The sequence below is a fragment of the Piliocolobus tephrosceles genome, unplaced genomic scaffold (assembly GCF_002776525.5).
Source record: "Piliocolobus tephrosceles isolate RC106 unplaced genomic scaffold, ASM277652v3 unscaffolded_20, whole genome shotgun sequence".
NCBI classification, from domain to species: Eukaryota; Metazoa; Chordata; class Mammalia; order Primates; family Cercopithecidae; genus Piliocolobus; species Piliocolobus tephrosceles.
Window position 1 is genome coordinate 3557703 of NW_022302087.1, and position 26003 is coordinate 3583705.

At 37.3% G+C, this 26003-nt stretch overlaps 1 protein-coding gene across 11 annotated transcripts in view; it reads right to left on the reverse strand.

Moving 5' to 3' along the window:
• LOC113225265 (HMG box transcription factor BBX) overlaps positions 1–26003 on the reverse strand; it is a 271898-nt gene that overhangs the window by 185770 nt on the left and 60125 nt on the right. Inside the window, exon 1 of one of the 11 annotated variants that reach the window (XM_026456856.2) lies at positions 14415–14429. The exons of 9 other annotated variants lie outside the window; for them this stretch is intronic. The gene's annotated coding sequence lies outside the window, so the exon portion shown is untranslated. Of the gene's footprint in view, positions 1–13993; positions 14202–14414; positions 14430–26003 lie in introns of those variants that run through there. One more of the 11 variants, XM_026456855.2, reaches the window with a different exon arrangement.

Sequence of the window (26003 nt, forward strand, 5' to 3'; positions counted from 1 at the left end):
ACTACTTCATAAGTACCACTCAAGAATTAACTAATTCTACTAGTAATTATACCTTATCTATTTGTCACACATTACAGTTTTCAACTGTACAATTCTGTATAGTTCACACATATATACATGGTTCATCATGGTTGTATATATATTCAAATTTTATTTCCTGTTAAAAACATCTGATTAAAAGCATCATTATGAGACATGAAAATAATAAAAGGGTAACAGGAATGTATTTTAGGATACAAGATAAAAGAAATAGCCATCCATTTCTGACCTACCCTGGGCCAGAGGCGAGCCCAGTACCCTAAAGAGTAAGACCCAGGCTTGGCAACATTCACCACAAGCTGACTAAAGAGCACTTGAGGCCTCAAGTGAACATCAGCGGTACCCTGGCACTACTCCCCATGGGCCTGTGGTGGTGGCTGTGGACACAGACAGACTCCTCTGCCTGGGGAAAGGGGAGGGAAGAGTGAGAAGGACTTTGTCTTGTGGTTTCAGTGACAGCTTAGCTGCAGTAGAATAGAGTACCAGGTATACCTCTCAGGTTTCTGACTCCAGGCTCTGGTTCCCAGACAGCATCTCTGGACCCACCCAGGGCCTGGGGAATTTGCCACCCTAAACAGAAGGACACAAGACTGCCTGCCTTGACCATCTGCTGATTGTAGAGCCCTAAGGCCTTGAGCAAACATAGGCAGTAGAGAAGCAGTGGTTACAGCAGGCCTCGGCAAGACCCAGTGCTGTGCTGGCTTCAGGTCTAACCTAGAACAATTCCAGTGGTGTTGGCCACAGGGGTGCTTGTGTCACCCATCCCCCAGCTCTAGAGAGCTCAGCATAGACAAAGAGATTCCGCTTGTTTGGGGGAAAGTAAGGAAAGAGAACAACAGTCTCTGCCTGCTAACCCAGAGAATTCTTTTGGATCTTATCCAAGATCACCAAGGTAGTACCTCTACAAATCTACAAGAACCACAGCATTGCTGAGCTTGAGGTGCCCCCTAATACAGACACAACTACTGTGACAAAAAATGGATCACAATACCCATGACCCTTCTAATACCTAAAAAGCCTTCTTAATAAGGACAGGTACAAACAAACCTGGACTGCAAAGGCTACAGTAAATACCCAACTTTTCAATGCCCAAACACCAATGAACATTCACAAACATCAAGACCATCCAGGAAAACATGATGTCACCAAACAAACTAAGGCACCAGGGATCAAGCACAGAGAGACAGAGTTATGTGACCACAGAGTTATGTGACCTTTCAGACAGAGAATTCAAAATATGTTTTGAGGAAACTCAAATAAATTCAAAATAACAGAGAAGAAATTCAGAATCCTATCATATAAGTGTAATAAAGAGACTGAAATAATTTTAAAAAATCAAGCAAAAATCTGGAATTGAAAAATGCAACTCACCAACTAAAGAATGTATCAGAGTCTCTAAATAGTAGAATTGATCAAGCAGAAGAATTAGTGAGAATGAAGACAAGCTCTCTGAAAACACATGATCGGAGGAGAGAGAAAGAAAAAAAGAATAAAGCATGCCGACAAGATCTGGAAAACCTCAAAGAGGAAAATCTAGGAGTTACTGCACTTAAAGAGGAGGTAGAAAGAGAAAGGTAGAAAGCTTATTCCAGGGGTTTATAACAGAGAACTTCCTAACCTAGAGAAAGATATCAAAATCCAAGTACAAGAAGGTTATATAACACCAAACAGATTTAACCCAAAGACTACCTCAAGGCATTTAATATTCAAACTCTCAAAGGTTAAGGGTAAAGAAAGGATCCTAAAAACATCAAGAGGAAAGAAACAAATAACATACAATGGAGCTCCAACATGTCTGGCAGCAGACTTTTCAGTGGAAACCTCACAGGCCAGGAGACAGTGGCGTGACATATTTAAAATGCTTAAGACAAAAAGCTTTCACACTAGAACAGTATATCTGGTGAAAATAATCCTTCAATCATAAAGGAGAAATAAAGACTCCTCCAGACAAACAAAAGCTGAGAAATTTCGACACCAAATCTGTCCTACAAGAAATGCTAAAGGACGTTCTTCAATCTGAAAGAAAAAGATTATGAGCAAGAAGAAATCATTTGAAGGAATAAAACTCATGGCTGACAGTAAGAGTACAAAGAAAAACACAAAATATCATAATACTGTAATTGTGGTGTATAAAGACAACAATCTTAAGTAGAAAGACGAAAATATGAAGTAATCAAAAATACAACTCTTCAAGACACATACAGTACAATAAGATATAAATACAAAAAACAAAATGTTAAAAAGCAGGGAGATGAAAGTAAAATATACAGTTTTTAATAGTTCTCATTTTGCTTGTTAAGGCAAACAGTGTTAAGTTGTTATCAGTTTAAAATAATAGGTTCTAAGATATTATTTGCAAGTCTCATGGTAACCTCAAACCTAAAACCATACACCAGATAAACAAAAAATAAAAAGCAATAAATTCAAACATACCACCAGCGAAAATCATCTTCACTAACAGGAAGACGAAAAGTAAGAAAAAAAAGAAAAGAGGACCACAAAACCACAAAACAAATAACAAAATGGCAGGAGTAAGTCTTTACTTATCAATTATAACATATGATGTAAATGAACTAAACTCTCCCATCAGAAGATATAGTGACTAAATGCTTAAAAAAAAAAAAAAAAAACCAATGATCTGTTGCCTGTAAGAAACATACTTCACATATAAAGACACACAAATATTGAAAATAAAGGGAGGGGGAAAAGACAATCCATGCAAGTAGAAACCAAACAAAAGGAGCAGGAGTGCCTATACCTATGTCAGACAAAATAGGTTTCAAGACCAAAACTAGAAGAGACAAAGAAGATCACTATATGATGATAAAATCGTTAATTGAACAGGAGAATCTAATAATTGTAAATACATATGTATCCAACACTGGAATACCCAGATACATAAATAAAATATTATTAGAGCTAAAGAGAGAGAGAGAGAAGAAAAAGAAAGAGAGAGACCAATAGGATAAGAGCTGGAGACTTCAACACCCCAATTTCAGCACTGGACAGATCATCCAGACAGAAAATTAACAAAGAAACATTGGATTTAATCTGTGCTACAGATCAAATGGACCTAATGGATATACACAGAACACTTCATCCAATAGCTGCAAAATACACATTCTTCTCCTTAGCACATGGATCATTCTAAAAAATAAACCATATCTTAGGCCAAAAAACAAATCTTAAAACTTTCAAAATAATAGTAATTAGATAATACTAATTACTATTATTATTTCGAAATAATAGAAAATATGGTCAGCATTTTCTCTGACCACAAAATGGAATAAAACTAGAAATCAATAATAAAAGAAACTTAAACACAGGAAATTAAACATATCTTCTTGAATGATGAGTGGGTCAAGGAAGAAATTAAGAAGGAAATTGAAAAATTTCTTGAAACAAATGATAATGGAAACATAAACCTATGGGATGCAGGCAAAAGCAGTACTAAGAGGGAATTTTATAGCTATAAGTGCCTACAATCAAAAGAAGAACAACTTCAAATAAACTACATGTTGATGCATCTTAAAGAACCAGAAAAGCAAGGGCAAACCAAACCTAAAGTGGAAAGAAAGAAAGAAAGAAAGAAAGAAAGAAAGAAAGAAAGAAAGAAAGAAAGAAAGAAAGAAAGATCAGAGTAGAAATAAATGAAATTGAAATAAAGAAAACAATACAAAATATCAATAAATGAAAAGCTGGTTTTTTTGAAGATAAATAAATTGACAAACCTTTAGCTAGGCTAACAAAAAAAAGAGAATAATCAAATAAATAAAATAAGAGATGAAAAGGACACTACAACCAACACCACAGAAATTCAAAGAATCACTAGAGGCTACTATGACCAACTACATACCAATAAATTGGAAAATCAGAAGAAATGGATAATTTCCTAGACACATAGACTCATACAACTTACCCATATTGAATGATAAAGAAATCCCAAACTTGAAAAGACCAATAACAAGTAATGAGATCAAAGCCATAATACAGTCTTCTAGCAAAGAAAAGCCTGGAACCTGATGGTTTCACTGCTGAATTCTACCAAATATACTAATACGAATGCCACTGAAACTATTCCAGAAAAGAGAGGAGATGGGAATACTTCCAAACTCATTCTTCAAGGCCAGTATTACCCTGATACCAAAACCAAATAAAGACACATCAAAAAAAGAAAAGTATAGGCCAATATCCCTTAGGAACACTGATGCAAAAGTCCTCAACAAAATACTAACAAATTGAATTCAACAACACATTAAGAAAATCATTCATCATAATCAAGTGGGATTTACCCCAGGGATGCAAGGATGGCTCAACATATGCAAATCAATCAATGTGATACATCATATCAACAGGATGAAAAAAACTAAAAGCCTTTCCTCTCAGATCTGCAACAAGACAAAGATGCCTACTTTCACCACCGTTAAGAGTACTGGAAGTCCTAGCCAGAGCAATCAGACAAGAAAAGGCAATAAAGGGCACCCAAATTGGAAAGGAAGAAGTCAAATTATCCTTATTTGTAGATGATATGATCTTATATTAGGAAAACCCTAAAGATTCACCCAAAAACTATTAAAACTGATAAACAGATTCAGTATATTTGTAGGATACAAGATTGGCGTACTAAAATCAGCAGCATTTCTATATGCCAACAATGGCATTTCTATATGTGAACAATTTGAAAAAGAAGTAAAAAAAGTAATCCAATTTATAGTAGCCAAAAATTAAATTAAATACATAGAATTAACTGAAGAAGTGAAAGATCTCTACAATGAAAACCATTTAACATTGGTAAAAGAAATCAAAAAGGACACAAGAAAATAAAAAGATACTCCATGTTCAAAGATTGTAAGAATCAATATTATTAAAATGTCCCTACTACCCAAGCAATCTACAGATTCAATATAATCCCTCTCAAAACCGTAATGACATTCTCTACAGAAATAGAAAAAAAATTCTAAAATTTATATAGAACCACAAAAGACCCAGACTAGCCCCAAACTCATCCTGAACAAAAAAGAACAAAACTGGAGGAATCACCTTAACTGACTTCAAATTACACTACAAAGCTATAGTAACCAAACAGCACAGAACTGGCATAACAGACACATAGACATAGAACACGACAGAGAACCCAGAAACAAATCCATACATCTATGGTGAACTCATTTTTGACAAAGATGTCAAGAACATACACTGGGGAAAGGACAGTCTCTTCAATAAATGGTCCTGGGAAAATGATATCCATATGCAGAAGAATGAAACTAGACTCCTATATCTCACCGTATACAAAAATAAAATCAAAATGGATAAATGTATTAAAGACTTAAATCGAAGATCTCAAACTATGAAACTACTAAAAGAAAAAAATTGGAGAAACTTACCAGGACTTTGCAGTGGGCAAAGATTTCTTGAGTAATACCCCACAAGCGCAGGCAACCAAAGAGAAAACGGACATACAGAATCACGAGTCAAAACGTTCCTTGCACAACAAAGGAAACAATCAGCAAAGTGAAAGATAACCCACAAAATGAGAGAAAATGTTTGCAAACTGTCCATCTGACAAGGGATTTATAACCAGAATATGTAAGGAGCTCAAATAACTCTAAAGAAAAATAATCAAATAATCTAATTTTAAAATGGCCAAAAGATCTGACTAGACCTCTCTCAAAAGAAGACATACAAACAGCAACAGGTATATAAAAAGGTACATAACATCACTCATCATCAGAGAAATGGAAATAAAAACTACAATGAGGTATCATCTCACCCCTGTTAAAATGGCTTTTATCCAAAAGACAGGCAACAGCAAATGCTGGCAAGGATACGGAGAAAAGGAAACCCTTGTAGGTCGCAGGTGGGAATGTAAATTAGTACAACCACTATGGAGAACGGTTGGGAGTTTCCTCAGAAAACTAAAAATAGAGCTACCACATGATCTAGCAATCCCACTGCTAGATATATACTACCTAAAAGAAAGCAAATCAACATATCAAATAGATACCTACACTCCCGTGTTTATTGTAGCACTACTCACAATAGCCAAGATTTGGAAGCAACCTAAGTGTCCATCAGCAGACGAATGAACAAAGAAAATGTGGTACACATACACAATGGAATACTATTCAGTCTTAAAAAGGAATAAGATCTTAGCCAGGCCCAGTGGCTCATACCTGTAATCCCAGCACTTTGGGAAGCTGAGGTGGGTGGATCACCTGAGGTCAGGAGTTTGAGATCAGCCTGGCCAACACGGTGAAATCCTGTCTCTACCAAAAATATAAAAATTAGCTAGGCATGGTGGTGGGCAACTGTAATCCCAGCTACTCAGGAGGCTGAGGCAGAATTGCTTGAACCCAGGAGACAGAGGTTGCAGTGAGCCAACACAGTGCCGCTGCACTCCAGCCTGGGCAACAGAGTGAGACTCCATCTCAAAAAAAAAAAAAAGAATAAGATCTTGTTATTTGCAACAACACAGATGAAACTGGAGGTCATTCTGTTAAGTTAATAAGCCAGGCACAGAAAGACAAACATCATATGTTTTAACTAATCTGGGGGAGCTAAAAATTAAGACAACTGAACCATTGGAGATAGAATAGAATGATGGTTACCAGAGAGTTGAGGGGGAAGTGGGGATGCTTAATGAGTACAAAAAAGTAGTTATAAGGAATAAGATCTAGTAGTTGATAGCACAACATGGTGACTACAGTCAATAATAATTTAATCATACATTTAAAGATAACTAAAAGAGTATAATCAGATCGTCTGTAACACAAGGGATAAAGACTTGAGGTGATGGATACCCCATTTACCCTGATGTGATTATACATTGTGTGCCCATATCAAAATATCCCATATACTCCATAAATATATGTATCTACAAGGTACCCACAAAAATTCAAAATAAAACATTTTTAAAAAGAGAGAAATAGCCATGTAAAAATATAACCAATATTAATTGAGTAATATAAAATATCCTACAAAATAGGAAACAGACTCTTGGAAATACTAGGGTAGAGAAAGCAAAGGATGTTTCAAAAGTGTAGCATCACATGGTATTATGATGATATTATGCCAACCTCAGGTTAATAAAACCAGGGGCTTCCAAACTATGAAGGAACACAATCAACCTGTATTAACCAAAAGGCTGATGGAATAGCCCAGTCTGGTTGACTAATTTTACTTCTGAAGCCTTTTTGTTTCAAACATCTGCTATTGCAAACCATTTTAAAATATATTAAAGTATACTTCCTTGCTTTAGTAAGTACAATATAGTGAACATAATTAAATCTCCCACTGTCAACCACGGGTCTCACCATATATTAGGATAAGCATTGCTGTGAACATTATTTCTCACAGGACCCAAACAAAGATGTGAACATTTGGGTTATATATGTATACAAACTGACCCTAGGCTATTAATTCTTTAGAAACTCCTCTTTTTTCAACCACAACTATTTAAAATCAATTTTTAAAGGGGAGAAAAAGAGCTTATTTTCCTATAAGTCAAGAGCAGGAAAAATAAACCTGGTTATCTGCACTTTTACTATATCATTGGAGATTTTCGAAATTAATAGGTATTCTTGAAAAATCTGTTCCATTTTCAACAGTTAAGACAATGAGTATTCAAGAGCAAAGCCTGGGGACAAGAAAGGTAAAATCCAATTCCTATGTGAAGAAGAAAATAGTACTGAAGAAATCTGCTCAGTATCCAGGTAATTACTAAGCATATCTTATGTACTAAGAACCCTGGCTAAGCACTACGGCTACAGTAAGGCTTCACTTCCTGTGCTTCCATTTCTTCATCTGCAAAATGAGGAGATGGGACATATATGCCTCTCCCTTTATATACAAAAGTTCTCATACTGTGATTTATTAAGAGCAAAATGATATTACTGAACCATAAACTGTGTGTTTGGGTGGTGAGAGGGTGGTAGGAGGAGGAAGGGATATCTAACTCTCTAAGGAAAGTAAAAATTTGGATGCCCTAATTCCTAAGAAAACTATTCTCTGCAGTTGACTTAGGAATGTTGACTAGTTATTTTACTCCTCTTTTTATTGCTCTGGGCAGAACACTGAGTGACTAACAAATCCATGACTGAGCTATATGTTAAAATGCTATGGGGTTTAATATTAAATGCCCCCCCCAAAAAAAGAAGAAAGTGAAGAATCCATGGAAGCTTCTGTTTCCTTTTAGTTTTCTTTGAAGTCTTATCCTAAATGACAAATTGCATCAGCTATTGAGGTTTGATACAAAGAGTACTGAAGTGGGGACCAGTAGAGTTAGATTTGGGTTCTGGGCTTGATGGTAGTGAACTATACACAAATCACCTGCTTATTCACAAAATACTGTCTTCTGTTGTTAATCAAGAATGTTATGACAGATACAACACATTTCCTTTTAAAATAAAGGTGGCATGCCAATAGTTCAGGAGAATGCAATGGTTATAATGTATTTTGATTGTGAAAAGGCATCTCACCAAGTACTGAATACAAACATTAAAACAAGCTACGTAGTCAAGTAAATTCTTAACTCTAAACAGCGAGTTTTGAGTAATGAATCAAAAGGCACACTGGAAAGATGAACTGAAATAAGAATATATTTAACTGTGGATCCAAATGAAGGGCCTGGATCATTCTTTAAAATTGTTGCTATATACATGTAATACATTTCTGGCATTCAGTTTGGATGTATTATTTCCCTGTGTGGAATAACTGATCCACTGCGTTTTCCTCTTATGTTTCAAAAGGAAAAAATGTAAATCCTGGCAATAAAGTGGGGGGGGGGGGGGGCCATGTAAGTGTGGGGAAGGAGAGGCCTGATTTAAGTCGTTTATGCACTTGAAAAGGAACTAAAGGCTTGAGCTGACTTTGAGCTCCACATGAGTCAACAGTGTGACATGACTGCCAAAAAAACTAATGTAATCTTAGCCACCAATAACAGAAGTGTCATGTACAGAACCATGGAGTTACAGCTTTACTGTATTCTCTGCATCTTCTGCTGGGCCCCAGACATCTAGAATGATAGGCTCAGTCCTGAAAGTACCCTATTTAAGAGTGATAGTGACAAACGAGCAATTTCAGGAAGGGGAGTGACCAGAATAGCGAAGAACCTAGAAAACAAGTCCTGAAGACTGCAGGAAGTAGGACTATTTAGGCTGGAAAAGCTAAGTCTTGATGGAGAGATTATATTAAATATGTGATGAGCTCCTTGGTGACAGAAGAGTTCCGACCTAGGAGGACACAAACCAAAGCAGATACAAACAGTACCCAACACAGAACAGGCTGCAACAGCACTAGATATGTTCAGGCAATGCAACTGTCAAGTCTGACTACACATTAGAAACACCTGGGAATAGTTTTAAAACTATCAATGCACAGGCCCCATCCCCAAGCAATTAAATTAAAATCTCTTGGGAAAGGCCTGGGCAATGGGAGGAATTAAAAACTTCCCTGGGGGTTCTAACATGCAGCTACACTTGAGAATGACCAAGGTAAAGACAGGCAATCCTTGGAGATACTACGGGTTCAGTTCCAGACCACCATAATAAAGCGAATATCACAATAAGGCAAGTCACACCAACTTTTTGGTTTCCCAGTGCATACAAAAATTAGATGTACACGATACTGTACTATATTAAGTATGCAAATAATATTATTACTAAAAAATAAAGAGGTATGTACTAAATTTTAAAATATCTTATATTTTAAAAATGCTAGTGATCATCTGAGCCTTCAGTAAGTCATACTCTTTGCTGCTGAGGGGTCTTGCCTCCATGTTGATGGCTGCTGACAGATCAAGGTGGTGGTTGCCGAATGTCAGGGTGGCTGTGGCAATTTCTTAAAATAAGATGACAAGGAGGCCAGGTGTGGTGGCTCACACCTGTAATCCCAGCACCTTGGAAGGCCGAGGTGGGTGGATCACGAGGTCAGGAGATCAAGACCAACCATCCTGGCCAACATGGTGAAACCCCATCTCTACTAAAATTACAAAAATTAGCCAGGCATGGTGGTATGCACCTGTAATCCTAGCTACTCAGGAGGCTGAGACAGGACAATCACTTAAACCTGGGATGCGGAGGTTGCACTGATCTGAGATCCCAGCACTGCACTCAGGCCTGGATGACAGAGCGAGACTCCATCTCAAAAAAATAAACAAATAAAAAATAAGATGACAAGGAAATTTAATGCATTGACTCTTCCTTTCACAAAAGATAGATCTGTATGTACCAGGAGATGTGGTTTGATAGCATTTTACACATTGTTTTCAAAACTGGAATCAGGCTGGGCACGGTGGCTCATGCCTGTAATCCCAGCACTTTGGGAGGCTGAGGCAGGCAGATCACAATGTCAAGAGATCGAGACCATCCTGGCTAACAGGGTGAAACCCCGTCTCTACTAAAAATACAAAAAAATTAGCTGGGTGTGGTGGCGGGCGCCTGTAGTCCCAGCTACTTGGGAGACCGAGGCGGGAGAATGGCGTGAACCCGGGAGGCAGAGATTACAGTGAGCCGAGATCTCGCCACTGCACTCCAGCCTGGGCGATACAGCAAGACTCCATCTCAAAAAACAAAAACAAAACAAAAACAAAAAACTGGAATCAATCCTCTTAAACCCCATCACTGCTTTATCAATGAAGTTTACATAAAGGTCTAAATCTTTTGTTGTCATTTCAACAATGTTCACAGCATCTTTATTAGAAGTAGATTCCATCTCAAAAACCAGTTTCTTTGTTCATCCACAAGAAGCAACTCCTCCTCATCTGTTCAAGTATCCATTGTAAGACTACAGCAATTCAGTCATCTATTCAGGCTCCACTTCTAATTTTAGTTTTCCTGCTATTTCTACCACTTCTACAGTTATTCTTTCCACTGATAGCTTGAATCCCTCAATGTCATCCATGAGAGGTAGAATCAACTTCTTCCAAACTCCTGTTAATGTTGATATTTTCACCTCCTCCCAATGAATCACCAATATATATTTTTTGAGACAAAGTCTCACTATGTTGCCCAGGCTGATGATCTCAAACTCCTGGGCTCAAGTGATCCTCCTGCCTTGGCCTCCCAAGTGCTGAGATTATAGGTGTGAGACACCATGTCTGGCCAAATCACCAGTATTCTTAATGGCATCGAGAATGGTGAATCTTTCCAGAAGGTCTTCAATGACTATGCCTAGATCCATCACAGAAATCACTATAATCACTATTTATGGCAGCTGTAGCCTTATGAAATGTATTTCTTAAATAATAAGACTTTGAAGTCAAAATTACTCCATGATCCATGGGCTACAGAATGAATGCTGTGTTAGCAAGCATGAAAACAACATTAATCTCCTTGTACACCTCCATCAGAGCTCTTGTGTGACTAGGTACATAGTCAATGAGCAGTAACATTTTGAAAGGAATCATTTTTTCTGAGTAGTAGGTCTCAACAGTGGGCTTAAAATATTCAGTAAATCCTGCTGTAAACATATGTGCTGTCATCCAGGCTTGGCTGTTGCACTGATAGAACACAATCAAAACAGATTTAGCAGAATCCTTAAGGGTCCTGGTATTTTTGGAATGGTAAATGAGCAATGGCTTTATCTTATAAAATCACCAGCTGCATTAGCTGAGAGTCAGCCTGTCCTTTGAAGCTCTTTGAAGCTAAGCATTGACTTCTCTCTAGCTATGAAAATCCTATACAGCATCTTCCTCCAACTGAAGGCTATTTTGTCCACATTGAAAATATGTTGTTTAGTGTAGCTGCTTTCATCAATAGTCTTAGCTACATCTTCTGGATAACTTGCTGTAGCTTCTCCATCAGCACTTGCTGCTTCCCCTTGCACTTTTATGTTATAGAGACAGTTTCTTTCCTTAAACCTCATGAACCAACCTCTGTCAGCTTCAAACTTTTCTTCTGCAGCTTTTTCATCTCTCTTAGGCTTCAGAGGATTGAAGAGAGTTAGGGCCTTGCTCCGGATTAGTCTTTGGCTTAAGGGAGTGTTGTGGCTGGTTTGATCTATCCAGACCAAACTTTCTCCGTATCAACAATAAGACTGTGTTGCTTTCTTATCATTGTGTGTTCACTGGAGTAGTACTTTTAAGTTTCTTCAAGAACTTTTCCTTTGCATTCACAACTTGGCTAGCTGCTAATGTAAGAGGCCTACCTTTTCGCCCCTCTCACCTTTTAACATGCCTTTCTCAATAAGCTTAATCATTTCTAGTTTTTCATTTAAAGTGGGAAACATGAGACCCTTTCACTTCAAAACTTAAAGGCCACTACAGGGTAACTGATTGGCCTAATTTCAATATTGTTGTGTCTGAGACAATCGGGAGGCCTGAGGGAGAAAAATGGGAACGACCAGTGGATGGAGCAATCAGAACACATAACTTTTACCAATTCAGTTTGCAGTTTTGTATGGGTGCAGTTCGTGGTGCCCCAAAACAATTACAATAGTAACAACAAAGATCACTCGTCACAGATCACCACAGCAGATATGGTAATAATGAAAATATCTGAAACGTTACAAGAATGACCAAAATTTAACACAGAAACAGGAAGTGAGGGCATATCGCTGGGAAAACGGTGCTGATAGACTTGACACAGGGTTGCCACAGATCTTCAATTTGCAAAAAAAAAAAAAATACAGTATATGTGATGTGCAATAAAGTGAAGCACAGTAAAGCGAGGTACACATGGACAGTCAGGATGGTCACCTGTCTCTCTGTGGTGTAGAGGTGAGTCCTCCTCAGAGGCCTGTATTAGGTTTACTTCCCAGATTCCTTCTTCTCTAGAATTTCTAATATTTTTAACTTGTTAGGCCCAACATTATCCTCTATGATCATGAAGATTATCTCCTTTTTATAAATACTTGAGAAGAAACGAAATTTAAATGGTGCACTCTCAAGAATTTATAATAGCTTGGGTTATAACAGCCAGCGTATTCTATTCATGAATAAAAGGTTTCAAAGATTTAAGCACTATTGTCTTTGTGGAAAAGAACAGTGCCAGCACCTTTGTATGTAAAGTAACTTAAACAATTTAATTTTCCAAGTTCTGTAAAATAAATTTAAAACATACTAACATTCAAATGTTCTCCAGTATCTTCCATGATAAAACAATTGAAATCAAGTAGAAACTACTTTGTAGTTTGAATGGTCTCTACCACTAGTAGCACATCTAATGTACATGATAAAATGTTATATATTTTCCTACTTTAAACATTTCTAAAACTTTCTATAACAGAACAATCTGGATTTTTAGTAACAAATATACAGTTCTCCATGCTTCCTTAGGTGTTGGTTAGATTCTTATTCTTAATTCTTTTCTCTGACTACTGAATAAAAACATTTATAAAGATTTCTTAATTTCCTTTGAAAATATACATGTGTGTGTGTTCAAAAGGCTTCTGGCCTTAATATAGGTCAGGCATCAATGGTTGTAGGTTATGCTTCTCAATTTTAGTGGCCCCTCTAGATTTTTCCACTTAGATGTAACGCACCCTCTAAAAACTTTAAAACTTTCACTTTAGATTACAATAAATCATCACCATTTCCTTTTACTTTTGCCATCTGTCAGTGCAAAAAGCTCCTAATGAATCTGAAGCTTCTTCTAGGCTACTTGGAGTCTCTCTCATTAATCTTTGTCATGTGGTTCATAAATAATGAGAGATGTATTAAAAATCATCATCTTGTTTACAGACAACCGCCACCAAAAAGAGCCTGGAATAACACCGTGGATTTGACTAGACGTTTTCAGCCTGAACGAGCATTTCAGGAGTCCTGATGTGGGAACGAAGCATATATTTAACCTTTTTTACCATTAAGCTGGTTAACTGTGCTACGTTTCAAATAAGGATTACCCTTTCCATATCAAAACACTAGATAGAATTACGACCTTACAGTCATCTAAGCAGTTGCTGGACGGGCAGTTTGCTCCACAGCCAACAGTCACCTTTCCATTTTTCAAGCACATACCTCTCACAGAAATGTTTTCAGTGCGGCAGTCTACAGAGCTGCTTATAACACCGGCACGATGTGACAACAAAATTCAAGATGATTTTGCTCTTTCAGCCTGCCCCCTCTGTTTTTTTAAAATTCTTTCCTCCTCCTTCATCCCCCAAAGGAAACCAAACCAACAATACTTCCACAAAACCAGCCTCAGAGTTATGAATATAATTCTTTCAGTGAAAGCAGACCAGCTTTATAGGGGAACAGCTTTCATGAGAAGCAGGAAGCTGATCTGAGCAGCAGAGAGCAGGGATGGGGCGGAGCAGAAAGGAACTGAGCTGGGGGAGAGAGCGAAGCACAGACAGGCCTGGCTGCTTCTAGTTACTTATTGACAGTTTCATCTAATAGCACAGATTTATAAACAGGGTGAGCATCCATCCTGCCATACCTTTCCTTCCTTTTACGAATCTCTGTCAATCTGGTAAACTATTACACAGGGGAAAGTAAGGCCTTACAGCCCCGCCAGAGCCCAGTTGCAGGGAAATGATGTAAGCTTCCCACCTCCCACCAGCCCCCGCTCTGCCAATCCACCTCTACTCTGATCTGTTAATATCCCCTTCCTCCCCCAGGGCCACTGCCTGGGGCCAGAGGGCCCCAGGCTTGCCTAGCTCTGTCCTGTTGTGGGGCAGAAAGTATCTGCCAGGGGGTAAGCAGTATTTTTGTTTTGAGAAAGTCTTCAATGAGAAAGTAAATGCCTTTCTATTTAAAAAATAATGCTGAATCACCAAAAGCTAATCAGCCCTCAAGAGAAATAATATTAAATAGGATTGAGGTGAGGAATGCAATTTAGCAAAAGGCAGCAGAAGGTGTGATGTAGCAAAGGTTATAATACTGGGAGTTAAGGGACATAGGTTCTACTTTTTCCCCACCACCTATGTGACTTCTGACAATTGGCGTAACCTCTCTAGTTTCATTTTCTGTAAAACTAAAGAATTAATATAAATTATATCTGCAGTCTCTTGTACTATTATAATTTTATAAACTGAGACCCAAAATAAATAAGCCGGGAGGCAGAAAGTAAGCCAATTGTTTGATGTTTACTCAAAATTGCAAGCAGTTCCCTATATTAAGCTATTTTAGATATGCTTTGCCAAAGTACTCGTCAATGCGAGTAAGACTAGCACAAGCTATAAAAGGGGCTAAGTTACAGGTAGTTCAAGTGTTAATCCTGATCTGGAAAACTTACAGAGAATTAGGATTGCAAAGACTCATGCTTAGGAAAAGACAATTTATAAACAGATGCATAGACACAATCAGGACCAAAGATCTAAGACATTACCCTACACAGCATAAACAATTTACCTTGGCCAGCAGTGTTCTAAGTTTAAGGGACGTATACACACACACAGACTAGAAATTCTTATTAAAAAATTAAGATGCCAAAATACAGCAATGACTATCACAAAAGTCTTCAGACTCGGATAAATGAACTTCTGGAAGCATATGGTTTTCCAAAGGATACGCAGGCACACAGGTAGTAAATCAATTTCCATGTCAGGTTTTCCAAGTACCCTCTCCTAAAACTGACCTGTCTGAGAATGCTCCAGGGGAACAGATTCCCCTATCTTACCTTCCCTTTCCCAAACCCCTCATTCTCCCATTTTACAAAATCAAGGCACACAGCTCACCCATCATCAGCCTCTCACTCTGGGGCATTGTTTGGTGTAGGGCACCCCAAAAAAAAAAAAAAAAAAAAAAGAATATCTCTGGGCAGGACACAAGGGGACAATTAGAAATATCGTTGGTGAAAAAGTGAATGGCCCTAATCAATCACTCTTCTTTTGCAACTCAGGTGGCTTTGCCAGTTCTTTATTTAGAATAAAACTGGAGAAGGGACCTAATTGAGTTGTCAGCTGATAAATCACTAAATCATTAAAAATAATTTTAAATGATAAATCATTAAAAGAAATGAGTAACACTGCTATATAAGTACTCTCATTCTCTTCAACTTATGTCAACAAAATTTCAGTGTATATAGTAAAAAAGAATGAAAAATATGCTGAACTCTTTTCCCAATAATATTCATATACTAATTATGAATTAATTAGAAGAAAAACACCAATGATGCATAAAGACATAAATTTCTAGGAAAATTGTATTTCTAGCTCAATATTTTTCAAAGATTTGCAATTTACATGTGTATTTTGACCTACTGTGTTCTAATCATCACTCTAATGATACTTCAAAAAAAAATCACTGAGAGCTGTACAGTCACAGAAAATTAACTTTTTTATCCAGAAATATGATAGGGTAATCAATAATAGATTTTTAAACATAACTATACATAAAGATAAAATGCGGAAAAAGTTTTAATTAACACAAACATTTCACATAAAGAGTAGCTCATAAGTGGATAACAGAAAGTATTATAAAGTTATAGGCTTTGCTTAAGAAAAATATATTTAAGAATATAGCAATTTTACTCAGAAATGCCAATATTTACAATAAAATGGCAATTATACCATTAGCAAATGATTTAGACTTACAATGAAAAACTTCAAATGTCAATAAAGTAATCCATAGTTTTCAAAATTCTTTTACTGGAGTAAAAGTGTTTAAAGGCCACTGTACTGGTTTACTCTTCATCTATTCCACAACACAAAACACCTTTCAAGTGTCACTACAGAATGAAAAAATTAACAAACAAACCAAAGAAAACAGCAATTTAGACCCTCAGGAAATGAGCCACTTTGATCAACTAAGTGTTCCAGATATTTGTGGTTATACTCGTTGAGTACCAGTTTTGTTTTCTAATTTTAAACTAATCTAGATGAAAATGTTGCCAAAATGGGGAACTCTTTCCCATCTTCTTAAATGGACCACATCAACACGATTTAACCTTTATTAGTGTTTCCCAGGCAATCACCAGTAACACTAATCCCACTGAGCACTCAAACATAATGCCCCCAAGACCCAGGAGGCTGCTCTGGTCTGGTTCTCTCCATCTCTGCCAGGAAATTGCAAGGTGTGGAATCTTATGAGCTAGATTCAATTCCTGGCTTAGTTTATCTCACATAAGCTGCTAGTCCCTGAGAGAGGCACTGAAACTCTCTGGGTCCCAACTTTCTTCCCCATAAAAAGTTGTTAATACCATTACTTTCTTTTTTTTTTTTTTTTTTTTTTTTTTTTGAGACAGAGTCTCGCTCTGTCGCCCAGGCTGCTGGAGTGCAGTGGCTGGATCTCAGCTCACTGCAAGCTCCGCCTCCCGGGTTTACACCATTCTCCTGCCTCAGCCTCCTGAGTAGCTGGGACTACAGGCACCCGCCACCTCGCCCGGCTAGTTTTTTGTATTTTTAGTAGAGATGGGGTTTCACCGTGTTAGCCAGGATGGTCTCGAACTCCTGACCTCGTGATCCACCCGTCTCGGCCTCCCAAAGTGCTGGGATTACAGGCTTGAGCCACCGCGCCCAGCCAATACCATTACTTTCTTAAACTATCTCACAAAACTGACATGAGTGCAAAGATGTGAATATACTTTTTAGTTAAAGATTCCATATCAAGAAAACTTACTATGTTCTGGATATTTTCCCCCTTTTGGTCAGGTTCCTCCTATCACTTCTCAACACTGAATGACTGCATGAAGTCCCTACCCCGGTTCCTGCCCCCAACCCCTGCATTCTAACTGCAGTAGGCATGGAAATCAGCCAAAAAATTAATTAGATCTGTTTAATTCTAATAAAAATAGGTCAAGTAAGAGATGAGTGTGCTGTCTATAAAATACAGCTGACCCTTAAACAACCTTAACTATGTGATTCCACTTATGCACAGATTCTTTTCAAAAAAATATATTGAAAAACTATTTGGAGATTTGCGACAATTTGTGAAAACTCACAGACGAACTGCAAAGCCTAGAAATATCAAAAAAATTAAGACAAAATTAGGTATGTCACAAAACATATGTAGATACTAGTCTAATTATATGTTAACCAACTATTTATGCTGCTGGTAAGGCTTCCAGTCAACAGTAGGCTATTTAAGTTTTGGTGGAATCAAAAGTTCCACACAGATTTTTGTGCAGGGGTCAGCATGTTAAACCCCGTGTTGTTCAAAAGTAAGCTTTACATCAAGTTTGTGAAATTTATTTTTAGAGATCATATGCATTCTGGACCACTGATAGTGATTGCTGAGTAAGGTATAGAACAATTTAACTATACGTGTTCCATACAAAACTTCAGTCTGCTCTGACATAACCAAAGAGTCACAGAAAGGAGAGGCCTAATACATTTTTAATCTGTGATCCTCATTCATTTTAGTGTCAAATCCATCTCCCTCTCAACCACTCACACAAGTCCGTATTGCTATACTTTTATTAGTTATTTCCGCACTAAATGTTTTTGTTTATTAATATGTTTGACAGTCTGAAGCTTCAGTTTCCAAGTTCTTGGTTCACCCTGTTTGAAACCTCAGGTTCATTCCCAGAAGCATGAAATAAACCTTTCACTTTCAAGAAGTAGCAAATAAAATTCAAGTAACATCAGAGGGGAGGTATTCTGTTTTTTAAAATGCCCATATGGTAAGCTAGGCCCCTTATTCTCTTCCATAAATTATTATAAGGTTACTATTATTATATTCTCTCTCGATCCTCTCTGCAACTCTGCTATTATTCCCAGGTTAATGATTTGAATCTGAACCTCGTATGTATTTAAGTGACTTGCTCAAGGTCACAAAGGCAGCAGATGAAAGCCAAAACTGGAACTCAAGCCTCCAGATGGATGGTCCAGCCCAGTTCCCTAGTAAACATGCTTGCCCCACTGAAACAGCTCTGTTAGGATAAACACAGACTCTGCCACAAGGAATGGCAGCAGCATTCCTGCTCTGTTCTATGATTCCCGTGGGGCATCGAGTTTTAAAGAGCAGACATTCTGGAGTGACACAGATGTGGGTTTGAATTCAGACAACGTAACTGTGAGCAAATTATTTAACTTTTCTAAGTCTCAGTTTCCTCATCTGTAAAAGGTAATAACAGCAACTTTGAGGGATCAAAAAAGACAGTATCCTTAGTACATGCCAGTTAGCAACTTGAGTTTACCAAATAATAATTTTTTTTTTTCTTCAGGCAGGGGACAGTGGCAAAAATTTAAAAATAAGAACATAACATTTTTAAGATATTATTATATGACATATGTTAATTCACTTAAATCTCCCAACAGTCCTATGATGTGGTAAATACTATTCTTTTCATTCCTGTCTCATTGATGAGGAAAGACCTTGTCTAGGAGAGGTAAGGCAATTTGCCTAGGGTCATAGAAATAAGAAAGAGCTAGCATTGAAGCTAAGCAGCCTGGCTCTAGGGCTCGTAGTCAGAAATATGGCCTCTCTGGAAATGATATAATTATAGCACTGCCTTTATTCCCACCACCACCACCATCATTGTCATCTCCACTGCCATCACCGACCTTGTCTATAGTTAGGCTAGAGGGGCTAGGTCTATGAAGCACCCCAGTGGTGATGAGACATAAAGAGACGAGAACTTGACTAAGTGAGACTGACAGGAGTAAGGGCTTCAGGGAAGAAGTCACCAAGGAAGCTGGTCCCCGGAAAAGAATAATGTGCAGTGGAATGGACGAACTAAATGGAGGCCTGCAACTGTGAACATGAAAATACATCAGCTACTTGAAACGGGGAGGAAAGGGAAACAGCTCAAGAAAGATGAATTTACATATAAAAAAATTTATCCGATGCCTAAAAGAATACTAAAAGAAAAATAGCAAATACCTGGTCTGTGATACAACTTGGGGTCTAATTCTTGTCTATTAAATAACTGCTATCTGACTCTAAGAGAAAAATGTGATCATTTTAATCACCCCTCATTGACGACCTGATACAAGCACAAAGAAAAGCATTTGCCTCTGAAATATCAGAGCCCAGCAAAACCTCCCTCTCAACCACTGAACTGCAATTCTATTTCTATGGCAAATCTTATATCATATGTGCATGCAATGTTATTTCCGGGTTCCTCTGAATAACTGTGTTTTGGGCCTTTAATCCACATTATTTTCCTCTACAGCTTCTGTCTAAAACTAAAGTCTGTTTTGTTTTTGTTTTTGTTTTTTGGCGGGGGGGTTGTTTGTTTTGTTTTGTTTTCCACTTACAGGGACTGAGGGAAATCACAGTTTGCCCACTTCCTTTTGGCAGAATTAGGTTGCATCCTATGTACTCCCAAACACTCTGCATACGCCACTTAGAGAGCAGATGACTCCCATCCATGACTATAGATCTGGTTTCCCCAATATCCTCTACGATCCCACAGAAGATCCATGTCTTGTTCATCTTTACAACCGCGGCACCTAGTATGCTGTGCTGCACTCAGTAAATGTTGCAAGAAAAACTATTTGAACGTTTTCAAGTCTGTTTTCTGAATCCTTCAAGGTTTCCATTGCCACTCTGGAAGTCTATCTCCTTAGACAGTAATAATCTTGGATCACCAAAATTGATTAGGATTTAGTGGATTAGTGATTACTCTGGCATGGCACTTGGGAAAATGAAAAGGAAGCTTCCCTTGGGTTGATGTTTCAGTATCCATTTTGGTGAACAAACAGTCAGTATTCAGTTTTCAAACAAAAGATATGCCTTAGGGTCATGATCACTTAAAATTTATAACCTAGCTCAAAGGGCTTTGTTTATCCCATAATATCTAGCAAAGTGCCTAGCACAAGGTCAGTGTCAGATAAACACTTTTATATTGGTTGATTAATTGACTGTTGCTATTAGAACTGCCACAGGCCAAATGCAGACAATCCTTGAACTGCCAACGAGGGTGTTAAGAGATTTAGCAAAACACCAGTAAGACTTTAAGATCAGATAATTTGCTTTTTAGCAGTGCAAAGTTTAAATTATACATACTCAGAGACAATTTTGAAAACCTTAAAAAAAATCATAGTTCTTTATTTCTGTATAGGGTCCTTGAAAAACATAGAGCTAAACGAGCATTTGACCTTGATCTAAAAAAACCACTCTCCCATAAGATAAGCTGTACAACTTAACAGAAACTGTTGGCCCTTAAGACGTGTGTGGAGTTGGGAGGTTCAAGATCAAGGATCACCTATTATAATATTCCTGAAACTCCCCAAATTTGATTACTGTTTTGATGAATCTAAATATATTTATTTGAAACATTTGAAAAAGTTATCTCGGCATTCCTAAAAATTACAAGTGCCCCTTTTATCAATAAAACATATCAATAAAACTCATATATACTGGTAAACACAGCAATATCAATACATAAATACATTTTAAATTTAAACTTTAGGTTCTATGCAAAGATCTATTTTTAAAAGTTTCACATTTCCCTAAAATGTCCTTGTATTACTGGACTCCAACAGACGTTTAAGATCGAGCATTCTGCTCAATACTAAGGCTACTATTATATTAAAAATCAGTTTTATAAGATTTTTTAAAATCGGTAATCTCACAAAGAACATACAGTCATCTTAATACACCTTTTTTTTTTTTTTTTTTTTGAGGCAAGGTCTCATTCTATCACCTAGACTGGAGTGCATTGGTGCAATCTCGGCTCACTGCGAACCTTCACACCCCAGGCTCAAGTGTCAATCCTCCCACCTGAGCAGCTGGAAGCACACGTGCGCACCACCAAACCCGGCTGTTTAAAACACCATTTTTAACCCAAAACATTAAGAAAAACATAGGAACAGTAAGTAGATTACATTTTGTAAACAGACAAGCTTACAAGTTTTCTTGGATATGAAAGTCACACTAAACTGGAAGACAATTAACTTCTTGATGGGGTTAATCTCTAATATGAAATCACAGTCATAGCTAACTAGAAATTATATATACAATGCCAAAAATATTCAAAAATAACAATTTTCGCACCATAATGATTACAAAGGCTAACCAGCATAAAAACACCGGCAAGTTTCAGAATCTCCTCACCACATAATTTCAAATATCTTCTCTTTACTTCCATGAAATTGTACTAAGAACATTTTAACCACCCATAATACTCTGCCTCAAGAAAACATTTCAGTGTGGGGTTTGGACCTTCCTTTTAAAAGTTTTTAGTAGATGTAACATTTACTGGCTGGGCAGCTCCTGCCTGTAATACCAGCACTTGGGAGGCCAAGGTGGGAGGACTGCTTAAGCCCAGGAGTTCAAGACCCGCCTGGGCAACAAAGCAAGACTTCATCTGTACAAAAAATACAAAAATTAGCCAGGCATACTGGTGCATGCCTGTGGTCCCAGCTACTTGGGAGGGTGAGGCAGGAGGATCACTTGAGCCAGGGAGGTTGAGGCTGCAGTGAGCCCTGATAGCGTTACCGTACTCTAGCATGAGTCAGAGTGAGACGTGTCTCAAAAAAAAAAATAATAACACAACATAAATATCTCCCCCTTTCCTTTTTAACCTCTTTTAGTAGTTTACTGACTGTTTATAGATCTTAAACCAAGTCTTTATAAGCTTTTTTTAATGGACTTACATTCCTCCCCTGAATTCTCCAACCATGCTTTTGACCCATTTTACTTTTAGTTTGTAAGTTTTACAATTTTCTTTACTGTCCTATGAAAAATGAAGAATGTTAAGGAGCTTATTGGAAAACCAAGTTTGCTTTTTTCTTCAGATGGGCATTACAGTTAAAAAAAAAATCCTTTAAAAGGTCTTCTTTAGAACTGAAAGCACCAATAAGAGATATTAACCTTGAAAAGGAATGATGTGTTTCTCTGCTTAATATATTATTCTATACATGCTTAATATATTATTCTATACTTCAGACTGGGGGAAAAGAAATCTATCCAGAATGGCATTAACCTTTAGGAAACTGGCCAAATTGCAAGGGTGGGTAATGCCTGGAAGCTGGAGGTATTTCAAGTTGTATTAGGGAAGCAAAGTCATGAAAGGTCAGTAACTAAGTTTCCGGCAATACTGCAGCAGGCAAACTGACTTTGCAGCAGGCAAACTGACTTCCACTGGGACCACATGCAACTTGTGCTGCCACTGTTGAGTGGAATCCTCACTCCATACTCCAAAAGCAGCTTAATTCCTATTATCTGTCCCCAACCCAAGTGCTGGGCACAGCCCACTGCTATAGCTGTTGAAAATGGAGTACATAACAAGTAAATAAGCGCCAAGATGTAAGAGAGAGGAACAAGCAGCCCAACTCACTGAAAGAAAAGGGACCGATCTATGTAGGTAGGAGGTGCTCTGATGGTACTCAAACTTTAAAGTAATTTAAAAAAATAAGAGAGGAATGGGTAAAATAAGAGAAGTGGAGACTCAGAAAACTGATGTAAGATAGATGTGTATAGTTCTCACTCATACATGGGAGCTAAACAAGGATCTTACGGAGGTAGAGAGTAGAACAGTAGATACCAGAGACTGAGAAGGGTAGGCAAGTGGAAGAGAGGTTGATTAATGGGTACAAAAATACATTTTAGAAGGAGTAGGTTCTAGGGTTCGCAAGCACAGTAGGGTGACTATACTTATCAACAGTTTACTGTGTATTTCAAAATACATAGAAGATTTGCAATGTTCTTTACACAAAGAAATGATAAATGTTTGAGGTGATATCCCAACTACGCTGATTTGATCATTACACACTGTATGGATGCATCGAAATATCACAAATACCCCATAAATATGTACAATTACTACATATCTATAAAAATAGATGCATATATCTATAAATACATATAAATTTCTGCTTAACCATGTTAAAAAATGCACAGAGGTAATAATTTTATAAAATCTTTATACTTAAAGTGGTACAACCCTACCGACAAAGGTCCCACAAAATGATTATTTATAAAAATATTTTCAGAGATGTTTATAAAAGTTCACTTTAAGGGAAATACTTCATATTTGAAACTGTAAAACTATGTTACACATGTGATGCCACATATTCTTGGGGTAAAAAAAAATGAAAGACTTAAGACCTATAAAAAAATGAAAGTACCATGTTAGACCCTAAAATGATAGAAAGCAATAAAATAAAAGCATAAAGAACTAATCAGAATTCATAGAGCATGAAATCTCTAGCCAACTATGAAAATCACACTTTAAAACAAATTTTGTTTTGCTAGATCTTGCTCTTTCTCTAAATAAATCTGTGTGACTTTTCTGTGATTAAGAAGGCCAAAATACTCAAAACAGGCATGGAGAAATTCTGAGCTTTTTCTGCACTTGAGTAATAGTCAGGTTTAACTACCCTCTTTGGTATCTTCCCAGAGACAATGGAGAGTCTGATTTCACTTCTGAAACTGAAAAAGAACTCTGTGGCACTGCTCAAAAACCAAGTCAAGACTTGGGCTTTCATGCTTCCTTTGGTGGAACTTCTTCAAACAGTGCCAACTACAATCATTTGATCACTTAAACCGGTGCTGCTAAGTTGAAAGGAGTGGTCATTTCTTTGCTGTATTTTTATTTTCAAGTAACCATCTGAATGAAGGACCAAATAACTTGATCAAAAAGGTAATCTGGAAGCAAGGGAAAGACTACTGGATTAGAAGGTAGAAAACAGAAAAAGAGTTCAGAATTAGGATTAAACTGCTTAGACTTTTAACTGTCCACTAATCATTTTCTTCTAATAGCTTTGATTTCTCAGCTCTTTTATAAACTTTTGGAGGGTAAAGAACCAAATACACTTATTTATCGACCTTCGTAAGAACTTAAGATGATGGTCAAATAGTAGATGTTCAAAAGATGTTTACTCACTGAGTGTTATTAATAAGCTCAAGTAATACAATGAAACAGTTCCTCAATTTTTCCTCCACTAAAGTTAAGTTCACATTAAAAAATTGGAGAACAGCATAAAATGATACCCAAAGATTCTAATGTGGTATGTAAGAAAGGTCAAATGGAAGGTTCATGGGGCAGGTTAAATGACAGAAATCTAAGTAGGTGTAACATATCCCCCTTAATTTTGATAACACAGATGGTCTCTGGAGACATCATTTATGGTATTTCTCACCTAACTTGGGAGATTTAACTTCTTATATTCATGGGTGTTGATTAGTAGACTAAATATGTAATTTTAAAATTAAATAAATATTGCCTATAATCACATCACTATTGATATTTTTGATTCCCAGTCTTTTTTCTTTATAACCTTGGCATATAAAGAGGCACACTGCCTTTAAATCATGTTATATGTTCAATTTTTACCCTCTTCTTTTTTATTCCATTATTTCAGTTTTAGGAAAAATAGCATAAGCATTTCCCCATGTTACTAAAAACATCAAGGAACAGAATCTTAATGGCCAAAGTATGTATTTTTTAACTGGAAATGGGAAACTCAGGCACACAGGAGTTAAGCAGCTTAAACAAAGTTACCCAGTTTATAGGTGGCAAACTGGGATCGGAATCTTAACATATGTGATTCCACAACTCAAGCTAGCAACCAAATTGCTTCTGTGAGTGCAATGTGTGCCACACCCCTCTCATCCTTCCACCTACATCTCATTCCAACACATTAGCTCCTGGCTTGTCTCCAGCATGAAACGGCTACTCAATCCAGGCTGGCTTCCTTACTGATCCTCCTACCCACATCACTCCACTATTCCCCACTCCCTGCTCCAGGCCCCCGCTTACTTTGTGATCATGTTGTTCACACAGCCCTCAAAATGTCTGTCAGTCACTTCTTCCTTTCTCTACCTCCTCATAGGCCTAACCATCGTCTGAGACCTGGCTCATACGCCTCCCCTCCATAAAGCCTTAGCTGACCAAGCAGAACCTTCAGTCATTCAAATCATTTAATAATTACGCATTTAACACGTACTATGTATCAGATACTGCTCTAGGCACTGGGATAGAAAAGAGAATAATAAAGCAAAAAAGACTTCTACCTTCATAAGAAGAACAGAAAACAGGTAAAAATATACAAAGATAATTCTGGTCAGTGATACATATTGTTCAAAATCGTTATTCCTGTAATAGTTTTTGGCTGGCTTTCTGCCAATTTGCTGTAAAACTGTGAATTACTAAAGGTAGAGATTCCATCTTATGTCTAAAGCTTGGCACATAATA